The sequence below is a fragment of the Hippopotamus amphibius genome, chromosome 17 (assembly GCF_030028045.1).
Source record: "Hippopotamus amphibius kiboko isolate mHipAmp2 chromosome 17, mHipAmp2.hap2, whole genome shotgun sequence".
NCBI lineage: Eukaryota > Metazoa > Chordata > Mammalia > Artiodactyla > Hippopotamidae > Hippopotamus > Hippopotamus amphibius.
This window is the reverse complement of record NC_080202.1, coordinates 55545328-55565469: the sequence shown is the minus strand read 5'-3', so window position 1 is coordinate 55565469 and position 20142 is coordinate 55545328. Positions and strand designations below refer to the sequence as shown.

The following is a 20142-nucleotide window of genomic DNA, read 5'->3' as shown; positions in this document are numbered from 1 at the left end:
GGCTACTCTTCATTGTGGTGCGTGGGCTCCTCATTGCCGTGGCTTCTCTTGTTGTGGAGCACGGGTCCTAGGTGCGTGGGCTTCAATAGTTGCGGCACATGGGCTCAGTAGTCGCGGCACATGGGCTCAATAGTTGTGGCGCACGGGCTTAGTTGCTCCGTGGCATGTGGAATCTTCCCAGGGCAGGGCTCGAACCCGAGTCCCCTGCATTGGCAGGCAGATTCCTAACCACTGCGCCACCTAGGAAGTCCCTGATTTACCTTTTAAAACTTATTATTTTTAGTGGTGGTAAAAGACACACAAAAGACACACATTGATTGTTTTAGTCATTTGTAAGTGTACACTTCATGGGTGTCAAATGCGTTATGTTGTGCAACCCTCAACACCATCCGTCTCCACAAGTTTTTCACCTTCCCCAACTGAAACCCTGTCCCCATTACACACTAACTCCCCAGCCCCCTCCCCCCAGCACCTGGCACCCACCATCCTACTTTCTGTCTCTGCGAATTTAACTACTCTGGTTACCTCTTGTGGGTGGAATCCTAAATATTTGTCCTTTTGTGTCTGGTTTATTTCACTTTGCACATCTTCATGGTTCACCGATGTTGTAGCGGGTGTCAGAACTCCCTTCCTTTTTAAGGCTGAATACTATTCCATTGTATGTGTAGACCACACTTTGCTTATCCATCCATCTGTCCATCGTCGATGGGCCCCTGGGGTCCTCCTACTGCTCAGCTCTTGTGAACAAAGCTGCTGTGAACATGGGTGTGCAAATGTCTCGAGTCCCTGCTTTGAGTTCTTTCTGCTTTTCTGTTTTGAATGAGAGTTTTCCTGGGCTCAGTGGACTTGTGATGGGGTAGGGGTAGGGGTGTTGGTGGAGCAGCCGCGTTCTGCCCAAGCGAACGTTTGAGTGAGTGGGTCGGGTGGGGCATGGGGCTGACTCTGCTTTTCCTCTGATGCTGGGCCACACACTGGGCAGTGGGGACCAGAGGTCCCTTCCGGCGCTGGTGTGTGAATCTGCGTCTCCCCAGACATGCCCCTGCCACCCCATCCCCCAGTCACGCTGGTGCCGGTGTTGGTGTCAGGACACATGCTGGTGTTTGGGGAGTGGCCGGGAGGCTGTTTCCTCATGATCATCTGTTGGTCCAGGGCCTTTGCCACCGGATACTGCTCCCCTCCCAGGAGTGAGGTGTTCACGCTCAGCTGATTCAAACAGGATGTGGCTGGGGAGATGGTTGTCACCATCCAGATCTTGATGACAGTGGTGCTGGATGCTCCGGGAAGTGGTCCTGCTCTGGGGGACAGGCGGGGGGGTGGTCCGCTCAGCGTGGCACTGGCCTGGATTATCACGGTGGGTGGGGCGCAGCCCCGGGCACATCCAAGAACGTCTTCCTCCGGGGGCAGACGCTGCTCAGGCCAGGCTGGGGCCGCGGGGACCGGTCAGGCCGGCTCTGCCTCAGGAGCCGGATGTGAACAGCGCCAAGGAGCCGAGCGGATGGTGCTGTGGGAAGCCCCTGGGAGCCCAGGCCTCACCAGCTGAGTTTTGGAGAGGGTGGGATTTAACCAGGCAGAGTGGGGAGAGGAGAGCATTCCCAGCTGAAGCCGCAGCCCGTAGGTGTTGGGGAGCCTGGTGTCGGGGCTGTGCGGTTTTTCCAGGGAAAAGAATTGCAGTGTCTGAGCTGGGCACCGGCATCCCGGACCCGCAGTCTCTCTCTGTGCAGACGGGAGTGCAGCTCTTCATGGAGAGGTGCGTGGGCCAGGGGGCTGCCCTCCCGCCCCTGGAGCTCGAGCTGGGAGTCGGCATACATGCCAGTCATATGTGTACATGCATTTACACTCATGTGTGCTGTGTACATGCATTTACACTCGTGTGTGCTGAGCCCATCCCTCCACGTCTTATTGGCCAGGTGGGGAGGGGGCTCTTTGAGACCAGTGCCCCCAGGTTGAGAACCTTTAGGTGCATTTGAACCAGGCGGGGGGTTAGACAGATAGTGCAAAGAGGAAGGGTGCTGGGGTGTGGAGGAGGTGGGGGCTTGGATGACTGTTTGGGAGGATTATTTTCATTTAAAACAGTGCTCCAGACGTCATTGTGGGCGGAGCCCAGAAGTAATGCGGAGCAAGAAGTGGGCTGGGAGGAGGCGGCAAGGCACGCCGCGGGCTGGGGAGTTTGGCCTTCACCTGCTTGGTCTTGGACGTCCAGTCCTGAGGTCCTGGGCACGTCTGGGTGGAGGGCAGGGCCTTCCGATGGAGGGGTGTTCCCAGCATCTATTGCAGCGACTTCTGCGGGGCCCCGGGTCTGAGCTCCCCTGCAGCCCCTGTTCTGAGGCCCTGTCTGCTTCCCCCGGCCTCCCCCTCCTCTGGTCTCGGCCTGTCCAACCCCTCCAGGCACAGAACCGGTTGTCCCTCGGCCTCGTTTCCTGTCCATCTTTCCTGCAGACCTGGCACTCCCATCCCCTTCCTCCCTTCCATGGGGAACTGGGTTGGGAGCTCCGGGGAGCCCCCAGCCTACAGGCCCTGCTCTGACTGCCCACCGTGGGCTCACTGCCTCTTACCCCTGAGGGACAGTTGGCGCTGCAGGGGCGAAGGATCAGGGAGGTAGGGAGCTCTGTGCCCTCTGATCAGACTCAGCCCTTGGCCTCTACCTCCAGGAAGCCTTCCAGACTGTGACTGTGGGCACAGGACAAGGTCTCCTGGGACCTCAGCCGAGTTGCTCCTAGATTGACCTCTCTAAAACACAGCACTGATGAAATCCATGCCCACTCTGAGCCTTCATTGCTCACTCGCCTGGGGCCCCCCCATGATGGATTCACCCTCTTGCCCAGCTCACGTCTCCTTGCTCCCCAGCTCCTCCTGCTCTGGTTCCTTTTGTGGTCTCCCACTGGCCACCTTTCCTCACAACCTTATGCCCTGACCTCCTAATTCCCAATCTTGCTCCTCTTTACATCACTGCTTTTCGAACTCCTACACATCCTTCAAAGCCCTGCTCAAATGGCACCTCTCCCACTAACTGGAAGCAGCCTCGCTTCCTCTGATTCCTGTGCCTTCTTACATCTTTCTCGTGTATAATATCACATGTTTGGCTTGGAATATAAATTATTTATGCTTGAATCTTTCCTCTTTTAGATTTTTTTTTGAATGTAAAAAGATTTTCATAGTACTGTTTCTTTAAAATTTGGAAAATATAGACATCAGAAAGAAACTATAATTCACCTGCAAGCCAGTGATACTTATTCTTAATGTTTGCTATGTCTTCATCAGAATTCCCTCCATGCCCCGAACTGGATTCTAGGTTACTTGAGGGTGCGGATGTTGTCTTTTTTTTTTTTTTTTTTTTTTTTGACGACTCTCGTGAGATGCATAGTGACTTGGACATAATAGGTGCTTAATAAAGCAATGTTGCAGGGATGATATGGGGACAGCTTTTTGATGACTCGTAGGCAGAAACAGGGACTGCTGGGACCTCATGGGACCCTCCAGGGACCAAGCAGTTACCTCTCTGGTCAACCAAGAACCCACAGGTCTGATCCACTCACTCTGGTGTGCTGGCTTCTTGGTTTCCGAGGCTGCTGGCTCTGTCCTGGGACCTGGCACCCTCCGTCCCTGCTCCTCTCTCTGGGTGGGAACGGCCTTGCTTCCTCTCCCAGGTCCCTGCTCTCCCCTTGCCCCTGCCTGGATGTCTCTGGGTGGGGCTGGGCTGCAGGACCCAGAACCATGTCTGCGTGGCGGGCTCCTGGCTCTGCCTCCCCCGGGAGCCACCCCCCTGACTCCACCAGCCAAGTTTCCCCGAGGCTGCCTTATAAGGCGGGCGCTGGCCGCTCACTCGTGGGGCTGGTTCTTTGCCGTTTCCGGATGCTCACTGGAGAACATGGGGGAGGCCAGGGTGACTGGGCAGTGTGGGGAGTGGGGTGTCCCGGGACTGGCGCCCGGCTGAGTTCTTGGGTGTGTCCTGGCTCCACCCCACGGGCCGACTGGTTCTGAGCCATCACTTCGAGTCACCCCCGCCCCCACTCCCCAGCGTTAGTTTCTTGACCTGTCAAATGAGGAGGGGGTTGGGCCTGGTGGCCTGAGACAGCAGTGGGGGGCGGGGTGTGAGCTCTCCAGGTGCAGCTGCACGTCCCCAGCCCCCAACAACCAGGACAGATGTCCAGTTCACGGTGGGGCCAGGGTCCCTTGTGACGTGGGTGTGACATTGGGGTGGGGCAGACGCAGCAAGTGTCTTGCCAGGGCTTCCCTACGACTGAAAACATCTTTGGTCGTGAGTAGAGGCTTGAGGAAGGTGGACGTCAGGCCCCCCATGCCTCTGGTGGTAGGCGTGGCTTTTTGGCAAACGAGGTGAGCCTGCTGCCTTCCAGGTGTACCTGGGTGCCTCTGCACCAGGCTTGTGTCATGGGCTGGGACAGAACAGGGAAGATCTCAGTTCCATGGGGAACCGTGGGGGCTGCAAGCTTGGGTTGCCTGGGACCCCCAGCAGGGACATGAGCTGGAGGAGGCTGGGCAGAGAAGGCTGTGGGGAAAATGAGATCTGAGCTGAGTCTGAAGGGTGGGGAGGGGTCAGCCAGTGAAGTGGGGGGGGGGGGCGTGACATGCCCCAGAAGTGTGTGTGAGGATCCGGCAGCGTGAAATTGGGGAGAAGAGGACCACCGTCTGATTAGGGAGGAAGGGCCAGCTTTTCAAAGGCTCCCTAGACACCCCCTGTGTTCACAAGACACCTCACTAAGGAGGGTCCACTCTGGGTCTGTCCCTGGGCTGCCAACTCCCCAGTGTCTGCATCTTGTCCCCCCTTTCATCCCAGCGCCTGGTGTATGGCAGGAGCTTCCTCAATGTTGAGGGACTCGTTTGTGTCTGATAGAGCAGAGCAGTGAACTTGAATCTCGCTGTGTCTTGGGCCCTTAGCCTGCAGAACTTTCTTCTGTGTAGGGCTGCGTGTTTCTCTTCTGGTGGGACAAAGGCTGTGCCTCCAGCTGGAATGTTCCCACCTGGCTGTTGCCTGGCCAACCCCTCTGCTCTGGGCTCCTCCCGGTTCCCCCAGAGGGCATCCAGGCACCCTCTTACCTTTGGGGATTGGGTCTTTCCCCCTTTTAAGAACAGATGCTCTCCTCTGAGCCGACCCTGAGGCCCTTGCACACCTCGGTCTGTAGCAGGAAGTCCCCAGGCATGGAGGGACAGGAGGATGTGGTGGAGGAGCGGCCAAGCCCAGGTGTGTCTCCTTCAAGATGGGGCAGGGTAGGGGGCAGGGAGGACAGAGCGTGGCTCCAGGGCCCAGAAGAAAGCATCCGCCTCCCCCGTGGGCCCTCCCAGCTGTCTGCCAAGCCCCGCCCAGTGGGAAGGAGGAAGGGACGAGGGCCCATCCAGGGAATGCAGCCGAGCAGCTGCGGAATGCCTTAAATAGAGCCGGGCACAGCTGCGGGAAAGGGCCGGGCAGGGAGGCTGGCGCTGCACGCGGGTGCCCGCACCACCTCCCTGCCGCTCGGGGGCTGCGGCCCTGACCACCCAGCCTGGCCCCGGGGATGGAGCGCGGGCCCCAGACACGTGGTGCTGGGCGAGGCCTCCTGGGTGCCGTCCTGGGAAGCCGAGCAGCTGCCAGGAGAGGGGCTGCGTCTGCAGCCGCAGGCTCTCCACCCGGGACAGCTGCTGGGAGCCAGGGGTTGCACAAAGGGGCTGCTGTCCGGGGGACGTGCCCGCGCCAGACAGCCACGCTCTGTGGACAGAGGGCACATTCAGCACCGGAGAAGCAGCTCGGACCCCCACTCGGCACCCTGAAGTGTGGGCGGCCCTGCCCAGACCCCGGGACCCAACAGGCGGCCTGATGGAAGATGCCACGTGGTTCCCACTGGCCTGACGTGGCCAAATGTGGACCTGGGGCCACGTGTCCGAGAGCTGTGGGGGATTGGGGGGTGGCCCTTCTCTGGTCCAGGCGTGACTTCCTTTCCATGTTTTATCCGCCTTGGCTTTCCCTGACCAGGGCCTTTCTGTGGGTGTCACAGGCAGCCCCCTGGAATCCCAGTGGCTCCCAAACTACCGGTTGTAGCTAATGAGCAAAGGCAGCTCGCGCCCAGGACTGAGCGTCCAGTTCTGAGAGCAGGGAGGCTGCCTGTCCCCTCCCCCATGCTGCCACTGGGCACACCACTGTGGAACCCCAGGGCTCTAGGGAACCTGGTTTGGAAATCCCTGCATTGAACCGTCCAGTGCAGTTCAGAGAGACCAGCGCTGGTCCCAGCAAGGAATTGGGAAGCAGAGGTGGCCTTGGAGGTCACTTATGCCATCTTCCCCCTCCTAAAATGTAACCACAGAGGGTACAACTGAGAAGCACTGAATGTCCCAGCAGGAAACCACCTGGGAGGCCTTGCTCACTTGTTCGTGGGGGAGATGGCCCCCAGACCGCCTGCCCTGCCCTGGCCTGACAACCTGTGCTCTCTGAGTCCTTTTTCTCGCGGTTGCAGTGGGCCCAATTCCTCCTGCAGAGCGTCGTTAGAGTGAAAGTGCTCACGTGTGAGGACTGCCAATGCGGGCCCAGCACCCGGGGGGTTTTGTTAAACAAGCTCATAGAGGAAAATCAAATGCAGCCTCATTTAACGACTGGACACGGCTTGGCCACTGCACGGTGCCTCTCCCTCCCCGAGCTTGTAGTCCATGCTCCGCTCTGTATCCCTGGCTCCCTCGGCCCCGTCTGCCCTGTTACCTTTTTCTCTTCTCATTCTTAAAAGCAGTGCATGGTCATTGGTAGAAGAGGAAAAGTCAAGATCACGTGAAATGTGAAAAGGAAACCTGTCTCTCCTGATGCCCCGCCCTCCCCCCCCCCCGCCAAGGGAGCCCGTGTGGGTGGCGGGCACGCTGTGTGTCCTTCCGGATTTTGCATGTGTGTATTTTTCCCATTTAATGACATTGTGGATGTAGATTTGGCACATTCGTTATAACAGCTGTGCCCTTAGCCCTTACACGGTCCTGCCATTCTTGTCCGGTTTCCTCTGTGATATACGAGGCTTCCATGAACATCCTCACGCTATTTGAGCACACGTGACTGTTGGATGGACCTTCAGGAGTAGAATTTCTGCATCAAAGGATGTGTGCATTTAAATTTTTGATCCATGTTCCAAATTGGCCTCTAAAGCTGCTACATCACTTTTTCTTCGTGACAGCAGAGGGGTACGGTGCCCCTTGCCCTGGGCAGAGAGGTAGAAAGCTATCTGATGGGTGTTTTATTTTGTGTATTTTATTTTGAAGGGGGGTATCTTTTTCTCTGTTTGGAGGCCAAGGGCCCCAGGTTCCTTGTGAACTGCTCATTCCTGTCCTTGGTTTATATTTTTCCCAGTTGGGTTGTTAATCCTTTTCTTGTTGATTTTTTTTTTTTTTTTAAGAGTCCTCGGTACACCTTTGTCGTAGCTGTTACAAGTGCTTTTTCCCAGTTGTTGACTTTTAGTGTGTCTAGTGTGCTCTTCTAAACAGAGATTTTTAACCCTTAGCCTGTCAAGTTTATTCTTTTTATTTTCTCTTTTGGGGTATATGTCCTGCTTAGAGGCCTCCTGAATTCCAAAATCATAGAAAAAAAATTCACTCAGGTTTTCTTCTAGTACTTTTATGGTTTCATTTTTATGTACTGAAATCACTAATCCATTGGAATTTATTTGGGTTTAAGCGGCGAGGTAGGGAGACACAATTCTTGTACGGATATATGCGCGTGAGCTTGGTCTTCAGCCTGTGGGCACGTATGTGCCTGCTCTTTTTATCAATTTTGGTGTCAGTGTCATGCTGGCTTAGCAAAAATAATTTGGATGTGTTTCTCACGCCCCCCCCCCCCCCGCCATGTTCTGGAACATTTTAAGCAGCTACACAATCACCTCTGTGTTAAAACGTTTAAAGAATTCACTAGTGAAACCATCTGAGCCGGATACTTTCGTGGGAGCCTCGTACTTTAAAAAGTTTTTTCCATGGGTTTGTTTGAGTTTGGGGGTTTTTCTTCTCCTGTTGTATACCTTTTTCTTTTTTTTTCTAGAAAATCATGCTTTAAGCTATTTAAAGTCCCCCAGATTGTTCAGAGGTGGTGGCGTGTAGAGGGGGTGGTGAGGGGCCAGCCTCCCACGATTGCCGCCATCCGTCTGTGTGTCTGAGTGGCCCCAGGCCTGGCACTGTCCGCAGAGGAGAACATGTGTTGGTGGCCAGGACACGGCTCCTGTCCTGGGGACGTTCCCTCTGAAACGTGCGTGCAGTGCAGTGTGACAAGTGTTCTGAGAGGGACAAGTCCAGAGGGCCGTGGCACTTGGAGGAGGTTGCCCTCCCCCAACCCTGCCAGCAGAGACCTCTTGGAGGTGGGGGGCGGGGGTAGGGACCTCGGTCTTGACGGGGGCAGAGTGGTCCAGGCAGGTGAAGGGCCGTTGGCTTTCTGATGTTGCCCAGAGAGTGGCTTTCAAACTTATTTTGGGCTACAGCCCCCAGGAAGAAGTACGTTTTACACCACAAACCGGGACACACATATGTGCAGTTGTGTGTGGTGTGTATACAAATGAAACAGTATTTCCAGGGAGTAATTCTTACCTCTACTGTGTGCCTGCTGCACCCTGTTACTCGCTGGGCTTCTTGGTTTGGATGGGGGAGCTCTTCTTATTTTCTAAAAACAGCTCTACTGAGATACAGTTCGCATACCATTCAGTTCTTCCATTTTTAAAGTGTACAGTCCAATGGTTTTTAGGTATTTACAGGGTTGTGCAACCATCACTGCATCCAATTTTAGACCGTTTTCATCACCTCAAAAAGAACCTCTGTACCCTTTAGCTGTCACCCCCCCCCCCCCCACCCCGCCCCCGCCCAGCCCTAAGCAATGACTGTAGACTTGCCTGCGGTGAACATTTCTTAGGACTGGGATCATACACTATGTGGTCTTCTGTGACTGGCTTCCTTCCCTCTGCATCATGTTGCAAGGTTCCTGGGTGTTGGAGCCTGGATCAGGGCTACATCCCTTTTTTCCAGCTGCGTAATATTCCACGTATGGGCCGAGCACATTTTGTTTATCCATTTGTCCGCTGAGGGGCATTTGGGTTGTTTCCATCTTTTGCTGATTCTGAATGTATTCTTTTTTTTTTTTTTTTTTTTTTGCTGTTGTATAGAAGATTTTTTTTATTGAGATATAATTAAACTACAATAAACTGCATATGTTTAAAGTGTACAATTTGATATTCTTTTTCTTATTAGTAATGTATGGATGGCAACCCCAATCTCCCAATTCATCCCCCCCACCCCCCACCCCCCCTCCACTCTCCCCCCTTGGTGTATGGAATGTGTTCTTTTTAAATGTAAAAAAAAAAAAAATGCTGGTTATGACCCACTAAAGAGTTTTCAAGACCCATTGATACGTCAGAACCCACGGTTCGGAACATGCTGGCCTAGAGGGTGGGTTGAAGGTGGGCCAGGCCAGAGGTGGGCTGGATGCTGTGTTATGAGGCCGAACCACTGGCGGTGTTTCTCCAGGGACCCATCAGATTTCCTAGAGATTATCATGCCAGGAGTGTTTGTTTATTCAAGAAAGGGTGAGAGCTGACATGCGCCAGGCACTGTTGGCGGCGCTGAGGAATTCAGCGGTGCTGTACACACAGATAAAAGTCCTGTCCTCCTGGGGCTTATGTGCTGATGGGAGGAGGCAGAGGATAAACAAAGCAAACCGTAAGACATAGAGTGTGTGAGCCGTGGTGAGGGTTAAAGAGGAAAGTGAAGCAGGCGAGGGAGGTACCGGTGGCACCAGGAGGTTGTGACCTTAACGAGGGTGGTCCTGGGTTCAGGGTCGAGCTCGGGTGTGGACACCTGGAGGTCGGTGGGTGAAAGCAAGAAGAACAGGGCGGAGATGAGGGTGAGTGAGGCATTCCCCTGGGGCACAAAATTTAAGGGGGGGGGAGCACCAAAAAATTCAGGAATCAAGAAAAATAGTATTTTCATGCAATGTTTTTAAAAATCAAAATTATGCCAAAAAAAAAAAAAAATCCTTGATGAGCAAATATCCACATTTTCAAGAAAGATAGGCCAGGCACGTGCACAGCACTCTCCTCGCCCGAAGCCTGCCCTGTCGGATTTTGCTCATTAGGCATTTTTTTGCAAAAGTTTGATTTTCAGAAAACATTGCATTGAAATATTATGCATCTTGATTCCCAAGTTCTTTGTCAGTCCCTTTAAAATTCGCACCCCCTGGTCTCAGCCCCAAGAGAGCTGACGTTGGAGGGCCTGAGGACTTTGAACTTGTAGAGTGCAGCATCTGCCAGAGATGGCAGTGGGGAGGTGGGGCGGGGCCGGGAGTGCCTGGGGATAGGAGGGCGCTGGTCGACAGGTGTCCTCCTCTAGAAAGCTCGGTGGAGCGGGCGTGGGGGGAGCCGTACAACTGCCCTTCCAGCCTGTCATTTTGCTGCTGGACGTTTGGCATCTGTGCTGAGGGATTGTCCCCCTAAGTGGAGTGTGACGGGGAGAGGAGGGTCCCTTGCACACCCAGAGGTCCAGTGGAGGCAAGAGGAGTAATAAAGGAGGTCCAGAGACTGGGCCTGGGCTGGGCCCTCTCCTGCTGATGGTAGGAAGGCAGCCCTGCCCGTTCAGACCTGCCTACCTGACTTCCACTACCCGGCTGGCCTCTGGCTCTTTCTGCTCTGTCCCCCAAGGCCCCGAGGATGCAACAGGGCCGCCTCCTTTCCTGCGCCTCCCAGTGAGGTCTCTAGATGCTCAGCCAAAAGTAACCTCCTTCTGGGGGCTCAGGCTGGCAAAACAGCAGGTTCTGTTCCAGGGGGCCTCAGTGCTGCCAGGCCCCTGGCGGGAGCGCAGCCCTGCCATCACCTGAGACCTTGGGGGCCTGCTTCCCGTGTGGGGCCGTGGGACCAGCTGTGGGGGTGGGGGGGAGGGGTCATGTCTGGTCTGAGATGAGGCCCTTGTGGTTTGGGAGGAGGTTGAACGCAAAGCATGGCAGCCATAGATCGGTGGTGGGGAGGGCTGGCTGTCACGTCCCAGGGAGTGGCCCGCCCCTCCCTGCCTCTGAGCCCCCCTGGTCGCTTGGTCCCTGGACTGCGAAGTCCAGCCCAGAAGCCCGTTCTCCTCAGTCACTGTCTCCAGGCCCACTTCCTCTCATCTGCCCCCACCCAGACTTCACGCCTCGCCTTACCTCTGGCAGGGCAGAAACAGGAGACCCCGGGGGACCCCTGAGGGGTACGAGGAGGCTGCTGTGTGGACAGAGGGGCTCTGTCCCTACCCGGGGCGGGCCACCCTTGTAGACACAGCCTCCTGCTGTGGCAGAACTGGCCGTGTCCACTCCCTCCTTTGCACGGGGAGGGGGAGCATGTGATGGACGGGCGCCCAGCCGGGGGGCGGGTTAACACCCATGGTCACCATTGTCACTGGTGACCCCAGGGCATGCCTGAGTCAGGATATGACCCCTGTGCGCTCCCCCGGGGGTCTGATCGGCTTCCCTGCACAGTCCAGTAGCCCAGCCCAGGAGGGGGCTCTTATTTTCACCCCCAGGATGATCCCCGGTCCTTAGTTCTGCTCCAAGGCCGGCCTTCCTGAGGTCTGTGGCTCTCTGCCCATTTACCTGCTGACTAATGTCTATCTGGTGCCTGATGGGAAGAGCGGGCTTGGTGAGGCATCCAAGGCTCTGGTTACAGAGAGTTGGGGCACCTCCCGAAACAAGGCCCTGCAGCTGCCGCCTTCCACTGCCCACCTGGGTTCCAGGCGCCCTCGCCCCTAGCCCCCACCAGGTGAGTTCAGGCTGGGTGCCCCAGAACGTGGGGGCCGTGGTTTTCCGGTGTGGGGCATGGCTGGGGAGGCTGCGTGGAGGAGACCCAGCAGGGAGGCACAGCCCACTTCTTCCTCTGGCAGCCGGGGGGCCTGGCCACTCTTGTGTCTCTTGGGGGGGTGACAGGCGGCCGGGCAGGCTGCAGGGCAGCTGTGTGGATGGATGAGCTGGTGCAGGATCGGGGGCAGACCTTGAATCCCTGTCCCAGCTTTTAGGGAGGGGGTGGTTTATTTAGTGGCTCTGTCAATGGACTTTCTGTTCAGGCGAGAGAGCCTAGGTCAGGGAGTTGGAGGCTGAATTTCTTGATATTTAATTTAGCAGCCAGTTTGCCTCCGCCCTGGTCCTTGCCTATTCTGCATGCTTTTTCCGGGCAGGTATTTGCGCTCTGTTCTCTGTGGGTGGCCTGGTACCTGTCCCCATGATGCCTGGGCAGCCCTGCCTGTACTGCCCCACCTGGACCTTCAGCCAGCGAGGTTTCTGGCTGCAGTGGTGGGTGGTTCTGTTTGGACCCTGCAGGTCCAGGAATGTTCAGCCTCAGTATCCAGATGAGGCTTGGTGGGGCCGGGGGAGTGTTCTGAGCCGCCTTCCTGTTGCGTGGTTGGCGGGGCCCTGGGTGGGCCCTCCCTGTTGGCTGTTCCTTCCTCCCGTTCGCCCGGCTCCTCCCTTGGCTTTCTCCTTCCTTGTCCGCTGCCGCAGGCCAGCTGGCACGAGCACCTTCCGGGTGGGACTTTGAAACCTGCAAAGTCTTCCAGGTCCATCCAGGTCCGGATCCCTGTGGCAACAATTAGGGAAATCCTTATGTCAGCCGGAGAAGGAGGCCGAGCGGCTGATAAAAATGACCGGCCTAGCGACTCCAGCAGGATAAGCCTAGCTTCCGGGTGTTCTCATCACCCCATTTTCCAGATTAGGAAATGGGGGCACCGGGAGCTCCAGCCACTTGCCTAAGGCCCCACAGTTGTTAACAGGTCTGGATTTGAACCTTTGGTGGGGGGGTGCTCTCTGCCGGCCCTGGCCTCCCAGGGCTGGGGACCAGGGCTGATGCGTGAAGCTGGGTGCCTGCCCCGAAGCTTGGGCTGGGGTGTGGAGGAGCCCAGGCTGGGCCCCTCCTCTGGCCTCTTTCTTTCAAAAGGTGCCATGGGATGATGAAATGAAAGAAAACTCCAGTTAGAAAGGAGGGGCTCTGGGGCTCCTCCTCTTCCTCCAGCCCCTCAGCTGCCCTAGAGTTTAGAATAAGATGCTGTTTGTCCGGGGTGAGTGGGGACACCGGAAGTCCGGTTTCTCCCCCTGCTCAGAAATGCAGGGAGCCTGCTGTGGCTGCTGTCACTGCTGTCACCACCCCAGCCCAGCCCAGCCTGTCTCTGCCTCTCTCCTTTTTCTCCTCGCCATCCCACTCCTCCTTACAAGACCAGCTTGAGTGCTGCTGAAGAACCAACGGGAGGTGTGTTGGCTGGGCTGGGAGTGGTGCGGAGGGGTGGTGTGCCTTCTCGGCTGGGAGGGACTGAATTAAGACCCCAGTTGTAGTCTCCTGGTTGGCAATGGAAGACGGAGAGACCGTCCATTGCCCCCGCCTCCCAGGTCTGCTCCCTGGCCCTGGAGCAGGTCCCTGCGGGTCCCAGAGCAGCCATCCTTGTGTACAGCAAGGCTTCTGCAGGCTCGCCCGGGCTGTTGATCTTTCTGGAGCTTGGAGTGGTTCTGCCTGATGGGGCTGAGCAAGGCACTGAGATGGGCGGAGGAGGGATCGTGTGACTATGCGGGCGTCTCTCCCCAGGGGCTTCCCCTAACTGACTGCACTAGGGCGCAGGTCAGAAGTCTTACTCCCAGGGATGGGCCCGGCTCTTGGTGGCCGTTACTTTGGATAGCCCAGGCCCTGTCCATGCTTGCTGGACACCATGGGTGGGGCCCTCGGGACATCAGAGAGAGGGGGAATCAGGTGGAGAAGCAGTTGGAAACACAACATCTTCGCTCTTGTGAACGCTGCATCGGGTCCGGGCAGGGCAGCCAGGACAGTAGCGGCCACTGCACGGCTTTCTGGGAGGTCAGCCCATCAGCACGGCCCAGGGGACGAGGAGGGGAGCTTCTGTCTCCAGTTCCCCTCATTTTGGGTCTGGGCCTCGGGAGCAGGTCCCCAGAGTTCTGCCTGGGAGCCCAAGGTAGGGGCAGCTGGAGTGAGAGCAAGGGTCTGGAAGGGCCAGGGGACCCTGGAAAACCATCTCCCCCCACCCTTGCCCTGCAGCCCTGCCTTCCCCAGGATTGCTTGGGACTGGTCCCAGGGAACGGGACTCCTGGCCACGTGGACATGGAGAAGCTGGTACCCACGGGGTGAGACCCCTCAGCAGAGGGCACTCGTATTACCTATTGGGTCTGAGTTCTACCCTCCAGGCCTATGTTTCCAGAGCACGGCGGGTACCTCTGAATCTGAATGCAGCTTCCTGGGCCCAGACCCAGCCCTTTGGGGACCAGAGTCTGTGGGGGAGGTGTGGGGGCAACTCTGCAGAAGAAGTTGCTATCATGGCTCTAACCCCTCCCTTGCGCCTTCTAAGGCTTTTCCCTCCTCCCTCTGCGACCTTGGTCAGGGCTCAGCTCCAGGGGGGGCACGGGGATGACCTGTGGGCTCTGACCTCACATCTGCCTCCTGACCACGCTGTGGGTAGAAGATGAGGAACTTCAGTCTGCTCGAAAGTTCTGTGTACTGATTGTTCAGCAGCCTAACCCTAACCAACCCTAACCCTAACCCTAACCCTAACCCTAACCCTAACCAACCCTAACCCTAACCCTACACCTAACCCTAAGCCTAACCCCTACCGCACCCCCGAAGATGGTGGACGTAATGCAGCGTTTGTGACCATGTGTCTGCGGTTTGTCCAGGAGGCTTTAGAAATGTGGCCCCAGGCCAGGTCCTAATGGGGGGGCGGGGACCTTGTGACCCCCACGGTTCCCCCCCCCCCCCCCCAGTTCTTGGCTCTGCAGGGAGGAACCCTCCCAGCACCACGCCCCCTGCAGTGTAACTGCCACCCCGTCACGCTGCAGAGAAACTTTTCCAGGGAGACAGCTGTCCCATTTGGCCTGGATTCTTTGTTTTTGAACAGGAATGAAAGGAGAGAGTGAGTAAGAAAGTGTGTGGGAGTAAGTGAGTAGGGGAAGGTCAGAGGGAGGGGAGGAAAGATCTGGAAAGTCCAACCATGTGCTTGTGAGGCAGGTGCCAGCCATGAGATAATCTGGAGGTGGCGTCCTGCCCTGGGCCCTGCCTGCAACCAGGAGGGAATGTTCTGCAGGGGAATTGCCCTACGAGCTGGAAGCAAGACCTGGGAGCCTGCCCTTGGCTCGCGTTCTGCTGCTTTGAGAGCTGCTCTGCTGCTTTGAGAGCTGCGCAGATTTGTTTCCATTTTAGGGACACCGCGGGGAGGCTGTCATTCCCTTCCTGGCCTTTATTAATATTTCATTAATCACAGTGCGCTTACTGCGCACTTACACGCTCCAGTGCTGGGCTGGAAGCAGCTTTCTGTGCTTCATGAGATGTTTCTGCACAACAGCCTTAGAAACAGTTACTGTTATGGTTTGTAAAGAAGGTACCAAGGCACAGGAGGTGGAGTAACTTGCTCCTGGCTGCACAGCTGGAATCGGCTGATCCAGCTTTGAATCTGAACATGGGACTGTTTGACTCCAGAGCCGCGGCTGGTTTGTAACCAGGTGCATGGTTTCTGTGCCCTGTGGCAGCCAGCTCGGCGGAGGCTCCTTCCGTGTACAGGCAGCCCCAGGGCAGCATCCCCATGGCTGAAACGGGGCCAGGAGGGGTGGGGGCTGCAGCCGGAGTCACAGTAGGCAGCCACCCTGGGGATACGGCCACATCCCCCCTCCTGGATCTCTGGAGCCTGCAGGTATGGGTCAAGGGCTCCCGGCTGCGGGCAGGAGAGGGCCCCAAAGCAACAGACCCTGGGAGTCCGGCCTGCGAAACTCAGAGGCTTCCGGAGGCCTCTGGCCCCGCTTCCTGTGCAGCTGGGTCCTCCTGCACGCTCAGTCCTCAGGCGGCACGACCTCCCACAGCCGGGTCCATCTTCCCAGGCCCGCGTCACGTGGTGCAGGTCAGCGCTGCTCTGGGGGAGGGCAGGGTGCCAGGAACAGCCCGGGGTGGAGCTGGGGGGGCCCCTCTTGCTGGGAGTGGAGGGAGAGCTCACTCGAGGCTGAGCGTCCACTCTGCACGCTGGACTTCCATATGCGGTCAAGCAGCTTCCCCAGCTCTTCTCAGGATCTGCCAGTTACCCACACGTCCACCCACCCATCCATCCACTCGTCCTTCTCCCTGCCCGCCCACCCATGCAGCAGACATTTGCACTGTGCTCAGGGTCTACGCATGGAGCACAGGAGCACGGCCGGTTGTGTAGCTTGGAGCTGGAAATTGCAGGGTTAGTCCAGCTCTACCTGCCCCTGCCTCTGTGACCTGGACAGACCCAGCCCTCCTGCCTGTGTGTCCTAATCTAGGAGGAGGTGTGACCTGAGGGGAAGTGTTCCCTCTGAGAAGTTAAGGTCTGCGCTCACCCAGGTGGGCGTGGCACAGAACAGTGAATGGGGATGAACAAAAGGTTCTGGGGGGGAGGGGAGGAGGAGGGAGGAGAAGGTTGGGGAGAGGGGAGAGGGTAGGCTCCTGAGTCACCTTCTCAGGCCCACCCCTCCCTGAGCTGGGCGCCCCCCTCCCCTCTCAGCCCAGCACAGCCCAGCTCAGCCGTTTCCTCCTGAGTCCACATCCCAGGCCTTCTGCTTGGGAAACAGCACCCTATCTGCCCGCCAAGCTGCCCGGGCCTCAGACATTTGGGAGTCATCCTCCAGGCACAGCTGCCTCCAAAACCGTCCCAAATCTGAGTGCTCCCTGTCCCCCTGCTCCAGCCCCAGGCCTTGCTTGGGCAGGCCGCCTGCCCCGAGCTGCCTCCTGCAGTCTGCTCCCCACAGGGGCCCACGAGGCCCCCACGCCTTCCCCAGGAGCACCCACACCTGTAATGTACGTGAAGGGCGCCCCCTGGAGGTGTGCGGTGGCTGGACACGATGAGCCTGGCAGTCCCAGTGCTTTTCTGGATGGAGAATCAGTTAAATCGCTCCTCAGCTTAAACCTCCCTGTGGTGCCTCCTGTACTTGGGACACCTACTCTCTGCTCAGGGGCATGCAGCCCCCGGCCTGGCTGCTCCTGGGGACACAGAAGCTCATCCCCAGCAAGCCTGTTCCTTCCTAGGAGTCATTCCCCGCACCTTTTCCTGGCTGCCTTGTCTGTGTCCCTGCTTATATGCTTGTATGCCCGCTTAGATAGGGTCCCAAGACTCTTACCACTGATGTGTTCACATGGAGTGTGAGCTCCACAAGGTCAGGGGAAGCTGGCTATGTCCCCAGGGCCTGGTGTGTCCGTGGTGCCCCATTCATGCCTGTTGAGCACCTACCAAGCGCTAGAGGAGCACCGAAGGGCGGGCTCTGTCCAGCTGGAATAATCAGGGAAGACTTCCTGGAAGAAGTGGCATCTGGTGGGCTTTGGAAAGTGGGAGGTTTGTCTGGTTCCAAATTGGGACAGAGGGCAAAGGGGCATCATCATAACTCAGCAGACAGCCTTGAGCAGCGACGTCTGCCGATACATGGCTTGCCGGTGGCTGGCACAGGTCGGGGGCACAGAGAGAAGTACCTGTGAGCTGGAGTCCCCAGGGAGGCTGAGCTCCTGGCTGAGCAAAGGCCGGAGGTGGAAATGACACCCATGGGTGTAGCTCAGTGTGGGGTGGGCCTGTCTGCTCAGGCTGCTGGAGCCTGATTAGCTAAGGGGCAGCCCTAAAACTGCCAGTCAGCCAAGGTGCCTTGGGAATGTTCCCAGGGGGTGTTTGTAGGGGACTAAGCCAGTGCAGGTGGGTGGTGGAACAGAAGAGAAGGGACGGGAGGGGGACCCAAGGTCTGCCCAGCCTGAGGCTCTGGGAGGCTGAGTGAGGGTAGAACCATGGGAACCGAGAGGGCAGGGTGAGTTCCGGAAGCCCCCGGAGGAAGAAGTGGCCGCGGGCGGGCTTCCTACACCTTATGAGGGATGCCCCACCTCACCTCTCCTGGCAGGCCCGCGGCTCTAGCTCTTGGTTAAGCTCCGTGAATGCGTTTCAAGTGCAGGGCTGGCTCCAGTCCCTGGGTCGTGGCTGCCTGAAGTTCTGTGTTGAAAAGGCTTCTGAGGCCAGGAGGAAAACCTTCTGCTCTGGTTTGGCAACGTCTGCCTTGGGCGAGGGAGAGACCACGGGCCACCTTTAGTGATCCCATTTTCAGGATATGAGGAGCCCAGGTGGGTGGGGGGTGGGGAGAGGGGACCCTGTGCAGCTCCCTGGGCCTTGTCACCCCAGGCCCTGCCCCAGTTGCTGTTTGGAGCTCTGCTTGACATGTCAGAGAGTCCCGATCCGCTGGGCTTTGTTTAATCAGCATCCCTCCCCAGGCTCATCTGCCTTCTTGGTTTGACCCATTTGTCCGCATCACTGTCATCCCTACCCCACAGCTTCCACGTGTCCAGCCTTTCCAGGGTGCCAGCCGCTGGGCTCAGTGCTCTCCATGCATCTCACAGCAACTCAAGAGGCACAGAGAGGCTGAGTCACTGGCCCATAGTCACACAGCCGGCACTAAGATTCAAGCGGGACCTCTGACTTCAGGACCTTGGTGGGGCCCCAGGTGGGCACTGGTGAGGAAGCAAGGTATGAGGACTGGCCCCGCCTGTGAGTGTGGGCAGGGTGGCCTAGCGGGCCCAGCTGATGTAGTGAGTGCCTCAGGCTGGTCTGCTGACGAACAGGAGTGGGGGCTCTGAACTCCCTGCACCCATTTGCAAACCGGGTGACCTTGGGTGTCTTCCAGAACCTTTCAGCTTTCTTACCTAGGAAAAGGTGAACTAACGGTCTCTACTCCCCAAGGCGGGTAGGGGGAGCACGTGCGGGGTTCAGGGAAAGCTGTGCCTCCTCGGGGACCTTGTGAAGTAGTCTGGTGTTGCTGTGAAGGGAGAATGCTGGAAGCATGGGGGCAGGGGTGGGTGTCAGTTGGAGGGAGGGAGTGCTTCCCAGCTGGAGGGGTTCAGCAGTTTATGAATATTTAATAAGCCCCCACTTTGGCCTGCACCTGGTGGGCTCAAGAAAGGCAGAGGGAGGCTGGAGCCAGGCCTGAGTTCAGATTCTGGTCCGGCCACTTACTCTACCAAGCAGGTTCTTTAACTGCTCTGAATTCATTGCATCGTTTGTAAATTGGGGACAAATGTGGGGATTTAATGGGATAATGTAAGAGCTGGGCATACAGTCAGTGTATAATAAATGCTAAGTGCTGCTACTGTTGACAGTATCAGCCACGTGTCGTGGGGGCACCCGGCAGGCCTCCCGCTCCACGCGTCTGCTTCCCAAGGCTGAGCGTGTGGGTTGGTGGCTGTTAGCTGTGTCCACCCGGGGCCCAGCCAGGCCAGTGGGCAGGTGTGCGGGGAGGAAGGCTCGCTGTCTGTGCCGCTGCCGCCGGCACCCACAGGCCCCCTGCCTGGGCTGCCCGCTGGCTCCCGCAGCCGCCTGGGGAGTGCTGGGCTGGCACCGGCACAGGCTGCGTGATGTGGACGTTCCCGGATGCCTGGGCTGCAGTGGATTCCTTGGTGGAGGGGCTGCGGGATGATTGCCTCATGGGGGTGGTGGCAGAGAATCAGAGGGGACCTCAGAAAAGGCCACGGCATCCTGATGTGGAGGGGTCTCTCTGGACATTGGGCACCCAGGTGACGTCTGTCCTCCTGGAGGGGCCGGGAGGGCTGGAAGCTGCATTTCAGTTTTCCGTGATCAGAAGGGGGTGGCACCTTAGGGGATATGTCTGGGGACAGTCTCCTTCCTGGAGGAGGAAGTTTCGAGGAATAAAAGGCTGGAGACAGGAGCTGGTGAGGGATGGAGCTGGCGAGAGAGAGGCGTCGGCAGGGTTTGGTTTTGAATTGACACTCTAAGCAGTGAGGGCGGAAGCCACGCAGAGATCCTGAGAGCTGATGGGATTCAGGTCCAGAGAGAGGAGGGGCGTGCAGTGACCACACAGCGGGTGGGAGCAGACCGGGGGCCCAGGCTTCCGGTACCCACTCTGTGCTGCCATTTCCGGGTTCCCCTCCGGAGTTGTGGGTGGTCTTGGTGTGCCGGCTGCTGGTGGAAGCAGGACCACTCACTCACCGGCGTGCTGGGCTCGCCCCGTGACGTGAATACCATTTGTTCCCCCATCCGGCAGGAGGAGAGAGTGAGGCTGAGGCGTCACAGCGCCTGCGCAGGACTATCTCTGTGCCTGACCGTCCCCATGCAGGGGGAATGGAGGGTCTGAATGTGCTGGCTCACAGCATGTATGTACCTTGCTGGGTCCTGGCCCATCAGAGTGGTCCCAGGCCAGTCTGGAGCCGTGAGGGT

General features: G+C 57.6%; 1 protein-coding gene across 7 annotated transcripts in view; it reads left to right on the top strand.

Annotated features, from left to right (window-relative positions):
* Nucleotides 1-20142, top strand: part of SEPTIN9 (septin 9) — a 165795-nt gene that overhangs the window by 87774 nt on the left and 57879 nt on the right. The window contains exon 1 of one of the 7 annotated variants that reach the window (XM_057714711.1): nt 11695-11714. The exons of the other annotated variants lie outside the window; for them this stretch is intronic. The gene's annotated coding sequence lies outside the window, so the exon portion shown is untranslated. Of the gene's footprint in view, nt 1-11694; nt 11715-20142 lie in introns of those variants that run through there. 7 annotated transcript variants of the gene reach the window in all.